This window comes from Rhipicephalus sanguineus, chromosome 8 (genome assembly GCF_013339695.2).
Source record: "Rhipicephalus sanguineus isolate Rsan-2018 chromosome 8, BIME_Rsan_1.4, whole genome shotgun sequence".
In the NCBI taxonomy this organism is placed as follows: domain Eukaryota; kingdom Metazoa; phylum Arthropoda; class Arachnida; order Ixodida; family Ixodidae; genus Rhipicephalus; species Rhipicephalus sanguineus.
Genome location: NC_051183.1, coordinates 14,870,251 through 14,878,266, shown reverse-complemented (window position 1 = coordinate 14,878,266; position 8,016 = coordinate 14,870,251).

Genomic DNA, 8,016 nt, shown 5'->3' with positions numbered 1-8,016 from the left:
GCGAGTCAAGCTGACGACTGAAGGAAGGGGTCGTGGTATGGTTTGAGGCGACTGGCGTGGACTGCCTCGCGACCAAGGCGGCGCCAGTCTGTAGATGGCTTGACTGGCTCAATCACGTATGTTATATAAGATGTACGTTCCACGACGCGATAAGGACTGTGATACTTCGGGGAAAGCTTGTACGTCAGGCCAGGAGAATGGAAGGGCACCCGGAGCAGACGAGTGAGCCTACGTGAAAGTCTCGACTTGCTGGTCGTGGTTATGGTGTTTTTTTTTCGCGGGCCTGTTTGTCCGAGGTAAATGAGCGGGCCAAGTGCGGGCCACTGCGCCATATTGTTCTTCTTCCTCCTTACAACTGACACACTGAAGCAAGACGCTGATGCACCGTCAGTGCCACTTGGTCTTTGTTTTCTAATCTAACATTATGCATCAGGAAAGAAACTCTCTACGGATGAGGCGTACTCAGTATCACCTACGAAGAAACGAATACTAAGACGCTTTCTTGCTGAAAAATTTGTAAGGATTTCGCTGTAGCATTGTGGTACAAAGGGGTGGTCGTCATTATGCATTTCGTAACCATTCAGCCACCTTGCGGGATACCGCAGAACTGACTTGCAATAATATGTGCCCATGTGCTTCGAGCTGCCGATGACTTCGCCCGCATGCTCCAGTTGCTAGCTTCGGAGCCATATTGAGCCTCGGAGCCAACGGCAACCATCGCGCTCATTGCAGCTGCTGTTTGCGACTCACGCAAGTCGTCGGAGCCCAGCGCATGCGCTTCCCCGTAGTTCGTCGTCGGCATGCGGCGGTTCTATTGCCTCGTACGCATTTCTAGGGCCTTTTCAATCGTTGTGGCCTCCTAACTGAACTCCGTGACAGTCTTGGGCGGGTTGCGTACAAGTCCGGCAAATAGCTCTTGCTTCACTCCCCGCACCAGGAAACGAAGCTTTTTTTTCTTCGGACATAGCCGGGTCGGCGTGCCGATACAATCGGGTCATTTCTTCGGTGTACATCCCGATGCTTTCGTTCGGGAGCTGTACACGGGTCTCCAACAGCGTTTGGGCTCTTTCCTTGTGGACGACGCTGCCGAAGGTGTCCAAAAATGCGGTGCGAAAAAGGTCCCAAGTCGTCAGCGTGGCTTCTCTGTTCTCAAACCATCGCCAAGCTGTGTCTTCAAGGGCGAAATACACGTGCCGTAGTTTGTCTTCACTTGTCCAATTGTTGAAAACGGCGACCCGGTCGTACCTTTCCAGCCAGTTCTCCGGATTTTCTAGCGATGACCCGTGGAAGGTTGGTGGCTCCCGGGGCTGATGTAGCCGGATCAATGTTGGAGCTACTGGGTTGGTCATCGTTACAGTCGAGGTCACGGCTTTAGGTTGCCTGGCGTTGCCGGCAAGAGGTCTGTACTCTGGCTTGAGTCCTAGCTGCCGGCGGCTAGTTCGACGGTCTGATATCTTGAAGCTCTTCTTCTTGACTACTTGGACTTGCATCCCGACTGCGTGTGGGTGTCCAGAACATGGATAAACCAGCACCTCTACCAGATGTCACGTTGTCGTGACGTCGACGAGGGAAGCAGTCAGCACGTCAGAGATGAAACTCTTTATTTGGCCGAACTTGTGGCCAGAAAACTGTAGGTCAACTACAGCAATACACTGATAGCGGCGAACAGAGCGTCGACCGTCGATCAACTGACAAGCGGTCAAGCGCGTCGGCTTTTATACAGGCACTAGAGCACTGCACGGGCCCGGGCCGGCCCGAAAGACCGGGCCCGGCCCGGCCCGCGGGCCGGGCCGGGCCGTCCAAAGCGTTTTCCGGCGAGCCCGGCCTGGGCTCGGGCTTGAAAGTGCGGGCCCGGGCCGGGCCCGGGCTTGAGGCTGTGGGCGGGGCCGGACTCGGACCCGCTCATTAAAAGGCGTAAGTCGGGCCTTCGAGCACCCGCGAATGTTATGCATTCCATGGTATAAGGTATACTGTGCCAAGCTGAAGTGACACGTATATATACACCTTATATATATATATATATTAACAGCACTAACAATGGGCCAGATCACGGTTGTTCCCGTGGGAGACAAAAAGATTTCGGTCTTTTATTCGAGGTTGACACATACGATACATTTCATTTATATTCCTTGATATTGCGTGCCAAAACCACGATATGATTACGAGGCACGCCGTAGTAGCACCGGATCAATTTCGACCACCTCGAGTTCTCTAACGTGCACATAAAGATAAGTATATACACGGGTGTTCTTGCATTTCGCCCCCCCCCCCCCCCCCCAAATTGCGGCCGCCGTGGCCGCGGGAATCGCACCCGCGTTCTGGGACTTAACAGCGAAGCAGCTTAATCGCTGAGCTACCACCGTGGGCAAAGCAACATTTCGATGCATGTACACACCGGATTTTCCGTCCGATCGCCCGCTACAAAGCGCACGGCATCATTAATAATCATCATCAACTAATACCCTCTAGCGGGCCCGGGTCGGGCCTGGTCATGAACAAGCGCGCCCTGGATTAGTTTAGTAATGAACGCCCGGGCCCGGGCCGGGCTCGGGCTGTGTACGGTCAAGTACGCCCGGGCCCGGGCTGGGTTCGGTCATGTACGCCCGGGCCCGGGCCGGGCACGCGCTTGGAAGCACGGGCCCGGGCTGGGCTCGGGCTTCATAAAGCGGGCCCGGGCCGGGCCCGGGCCGTAAAATCCGGCCCGTGCAGTGCTCTAACAGGCACTATCGAACTTTATAGCAATGTCGGTGGTTGTTGCGCAATCTCTAGAATAAGCTCGAGTGTTCGCGTCTTACGCGCAATCTTAACAAAATGATCTACAAGAACCGCGAAGCTTCTCGAACAATGAGGCGCGGTTTGCGCTGAGCGTTGCTGACAGCCTTTGTGGGCGAAAAACCGAATGCAGCAAAAGTAATGATAAGAAACGTACTTGGCAATATAAATAAATACCTAAATGAGCGAAACAGTTCACCACGAAAATTAAGGAACAATGATTGCTTCTGAAATAAATATTGTTGCACTTGCTAGCAGCAAAGAAAGACGCCATTTACACTGACGTGCGGGAAACGTGCTTTTGAAAACTTGCCACTTATTAACACGAAGTACCATGGTCCAGGTACTCGTGAAAACGAGTACCTGGACCATGGTGCGCTCCTGTGTTCCGCTCTGAAAAAAGTGATACGAACTGAAGGTTGGTGCTGGTTACAGAGAGCTTATAGCGGACGTCCGCAGCATAGAACAGCGAGGACAACTTAGGAGGCGTGCCAAGTACTCATCACGTGATATTTGTGTGAAAAAACAGAATGGCTCCCGATTTAATCATCTTAACACAGCGCACACACACGAACACAGAAGAATAAGGAAACGACGACACGAGCGCTGACTATCAACTGAAATTTTTATTCACCACACACATATAAATATACACATTGAAGGGTCACATGATGAAACATATGCGTATCAGTTTACACTTTTATGACATTAGGCGCGAGTTCGGCAGAACAAGATATCACACTTCTTACGTGGCATCTAAAAAGCTAATTTCCTTTCAAACGGGCAGATGCGTTAACATAAGGCTCAGAGAGCACAGAACGACGCTAAAGAAAAATGAGCATGCCCACTTGGCTGCCCATTGTAGCAAGTGCAATTGCTATCCTGTCCTCAAAGACACAAGCGTCATATACAGACATCAAGATCGCACAGTCAGAGAAATCATCGAAGCCTTCCACATCAAGAAGGGGGGAGAGGGGTGTATTAGTCAGGCCTCAATTAATCTCCTGGAAAAGGAGATGCAAAGGAAAAGACGAATGGCCATTATAACATTATATAGGTGGTTTCTGACGTTCTGGAAAAACCGTGAGTCTGCGTCCCCGAGAAACTTCTGGTCCCGTCTGGTAGCCATATTTTATGCAAATTAACCCAAAAAAGTCCATTGAATTTATTTTTTGTTTCAGTGTAGTTATGTTCTTCTTGTTTCTTCCACTCGTCTCGCTGGTTGCGCGACATTTGCTGCTGCCGCCAAGGAAGCCGAAGACGAGAACTTTTCATCTGCTGGCACCTTGAGGAAACGGCCGCTCCGACATCATCTGGATAGAGACGTTTATTCGTTTCTCTTCTCCCTTCCTGTCCCTGTACCCCTGCTTTTATTCCCTGTCTCCCCATTCAAACACCCTTACAGTCCAATCGGAAAGCAGGAGTAACTCTCTCCTTGTCTCCTGGTCGGCTGCCGCTGAAAACACCAGGCCCGGATTCCTCCTCGCCACCTCCTCGCAGGAACCACCGCCTCTCGCCCACTCGTCGATTCGCCGCCGCCGCTCAGCTCCCTTTCAACCCGGTTTCCGGAATGTTCGGCCTCATGCGTTGACGGGTCGTAGGAAAGCACCTCCGGGTACGTACTTGCCATGCTGGGCTGATGGGCCATCAATACAATTGGCCGTGCATCATTGCCGCCGCCTTTGGCTGTCACAGCGAAGGCGCAAGTGTACCTTCCGTCCCTGTAGCCCGGCTAGGCCACGGTCTCCTGTAAGGCACCATAATTGAACCCCTCGGGAGACGTGAGTCCTTGCATCCCTTTGTGACCAGCAGACAGTATTCGTTCCACCTACCGGAACTACCGCTTCCGTGTTGGCGCGGGTACGCCGGCCGCGGGGCGGGCAACAATATGAAGGTATGCGGCGAACGTACGAAGTTCGGCCCCAATACCTCCCCTCCAACTGTGTTGCACTGTATCTATGACATGCGACACACACACACAACCGCATATTCACACATGTTCACTGACTCGACACGTGAGGCACCACTGTCACTCGTACCTCATTGACTCTGCCCAGCGCACGCGCTGACAAAGCATGTACCCCCCCTTAACTCGCTGTCCCCTTTATGCATCATCGTTAGGAGTCACCAACCGCGACATTGCGTCAGCATTAGACACCCCTTTTTGTGTTCAATTTCCAGGTTATACTTCTGTAACGCCAACGCCCAGCGTGTCAGCCTCGCGCTCTGCGTAGTGGTTAGAGTCAGAAATTTGAGTGGGTTGTGATCGGTAATCACCTTGATTTTAGCGCCAAAAAGCCAAGCGTCCAACTTCCCCAGTGCCCAAATGATTGCAAAAGCTTCCTTTTCTATGGTGGCCCATCGAGTCTGAGTCGGGCTAAGCTTCTTGCTCAGAGAAGCGATAGGGCGCTCCTTGCCCTCCAGATCCTGCTGTGCCAGGCACGCACCAACCGCGTAATCGGACGCATCTGTGGCGAGGATAAATTCTTTCCTCGGATCTGGGCTTGCAACGCCGACGCCTGCACTAGACAGTTTTTCACCTTGTCAAAAGCTTCCTGCGCCTCTGTATTCCACGGTAATTTCTGCGGAATACGTCGGCCAGTTAAGTTGGTCAGAGGCATAACGACTTTAGAGTACTCGGGCACGTAGTGCCTATAATAGTTGGCTAGCCCTAAGAAACTCCGTAGTTGTCCCTTCGTTTCGGGAGCCGGGATCTCCTTTATCGCCCTGACCTTCTCTGGATCGGCCCCGTGCCTGCCTGATCCCACAATATGCCCCAAGAATTTCACTTCTTGTTGTGCAAACCGACATTTGCTTACGTTTAGCGTCAACCCTGCCTTCGCCAGAGACGCAAGCACCTTGTCCAAATGTTCCAGGTGCTCGTTCCAGTTCTCAGAGTATATCGCTACATCGTCAATGTAAGCGCAAGCGTAATGTCTATGTGGGGCCAGTACACCATTGATGACCCTCTGATAGGTGCTGGCGGCATTCTTTAACCCAAAGGGCATCACTTTCCATGCGTACTGGCCTGAGGGAGTGGCAAAAGCAGTACAAACCTGCGCGTCCTCGTCGAGAGGTATTTGCCAGTAACCCCTGAACATGTCTAGCAGAGTTATGTACTTGGCTTTCGTTACCTGGTATAACAGATCAGTCGCCACGCTCATGGGAAATGCGTCTGTCTCTGTTATTTCGTTCAGTCTCCTGTAATCGCAACAGATGCGGATGCCACCATCCTTCTTTGATACGCAGACCAGTGGATACGCGTGCGGACTTTCAACCGGGTATATCAATCCCCACTGCTGGAGCTCATTTACCTGCCTCTCTACCTCGTGCACCAGCGCCACCGGCACCCTGTAGGGGTATGCACGCCTCGGTTGCTCTCCTGCTTTGATTTGTATTTTGTGTGTTCCCACTTTGCAGGTGCCGGGTTTGTTTGCGAATACCCTTGGATGCCTCGCGATTAAGTCTCGCAGCTGTTCTCTCTGTGTGGGCTCAAGATGTGCTATTTCATCAGGCTGCAGCGTCGCCTGCGCCTCTAGCCCGCATGGTGGGACCGGAACCTCTCCAAATTCCTGATCGCCCTCGAATATCACTCCTACTGCAGTTACTCGGGTGTGATATGCGCGAAGCTTGTTAGCGTGAATGGTTCTGCGTGAACCGTCATCGAGCTCAACTAAATAACTGTACGGTCGCAGTTTTCCGACTACAGTGATCGGTCCCTTCCATTTTGCCACTAGCTTCCCCTCTCCTTCCTTCTCGAGCCATAATACTTGGTCCCCTGTGACAAACTGTTTGTCTGTGGCCCTCAAGTTATAGCGTCCTACGTACTCCTTCTGACTGACTTCACTTTGACGGGCGGCTCCTTCGCAAGCTTCTTCCAAACTACTTCGGAGCTTCGCAAGATATTCCGCTGCTGGCATACCCAGTGATTCCGGAACTTCCCAGTCTCCTGACCAAGTCCTTTTGAGAATGGATAGGGGCCTGTTCGGCACCCGCCCGTACATGAGCTCGAACGGTGACCGCCCTGTAGTCGCGTGTGGAACCTCACGATATGCCCATAACAAAAACGGAATCATCCTATCCCACTCGCGCCCGTGTTCACTGACTATGTGAGAAAGCATTCTTTTGAATGTGACGTTCCAGCGCTCCACTAAGCCGTTGCTTTGCGGGTGATCAGGTGTGGAAAACCTCGGTGTTGCCCCCAGTCTTTGCAACATCTCCTGTGTCAACCTTGACGTAAAGTTGGTGCCCTGATCTGAGCAAATTGTCTCTGGCACCCCGTGTTGAGAAAATATCTGCAGTAGCGCGTCACATGCAGCCTTTGCCGTTAGTGAACGAAGGCATACCACTTCTGGCCATCTGGTATGTAAGTCTACGACACAAAGAGCATAGCGGTGACCTCTAGCCGAAGGGGGTTCCATAGGACCGATGCAGTCCATGTTTACTGTCTGAAACGGCGCGCTGGGCCTGGCCAGTGGCGTTATCGGTACCCTATCTATCTGCCTCGTCGGAGATTTCACCTGACATCCATGACACGATCTACAGTACTCCTTTACGTCTCGCGACATCTGCGGCCAGTAAAATGAGCTTTTCACCCGTTGTAGTGTTTTCCGCTCTCCTAAATGACCTGCCCATGGTGAATCGTGAGCCATTTTCAGCACTTCTTTGTGCCTGTGCGATGGTAGCACTAGCTGTTTGCACATGCGACCCGCGAGGTGTTCTTGATGATATAATAGCTCGTCCTGAACAAGCATACCATGCGTTCCGGCCTTTGCCTGCGCCCAAGCGTCTCGCAAAGCCGGGTCTGCTTCCTGAGCCTCACGAAACTCCTGTCGTTTGCTTTTGACCGGCTCGGAACCTTCGCTGTTGCTCTCCGCGGTTATGACGCCCACAATCGCCCGTTGCTCCTCGCATGCCTCCTCTGACAGCTCTACCATGGCTTCGGTCTCCTCGACTGCTGAACACTCGTCTGACACTATGTCACGTTTAACCCTTTCCTCGAGAAGTTTTGCGTAATCGTTGGGCGTGATCAGCGCGTCCGTGCCGTCTAGCAGCTTATCTGTGATTGCACAAAGCACGGCAGACTGCACCGCCTCGGACATCACGTAAGGATTTCCTTCAGTACCTATGAGCGGCACGTAAGCCAACTCAGCGGTCACCTGTTGCCCGAACGCTCCCGTCAACTTTATCTGCGAACCCGTACCGTTGTACTGAGGTACCACTGCCTTTCTAATGACGCTCACT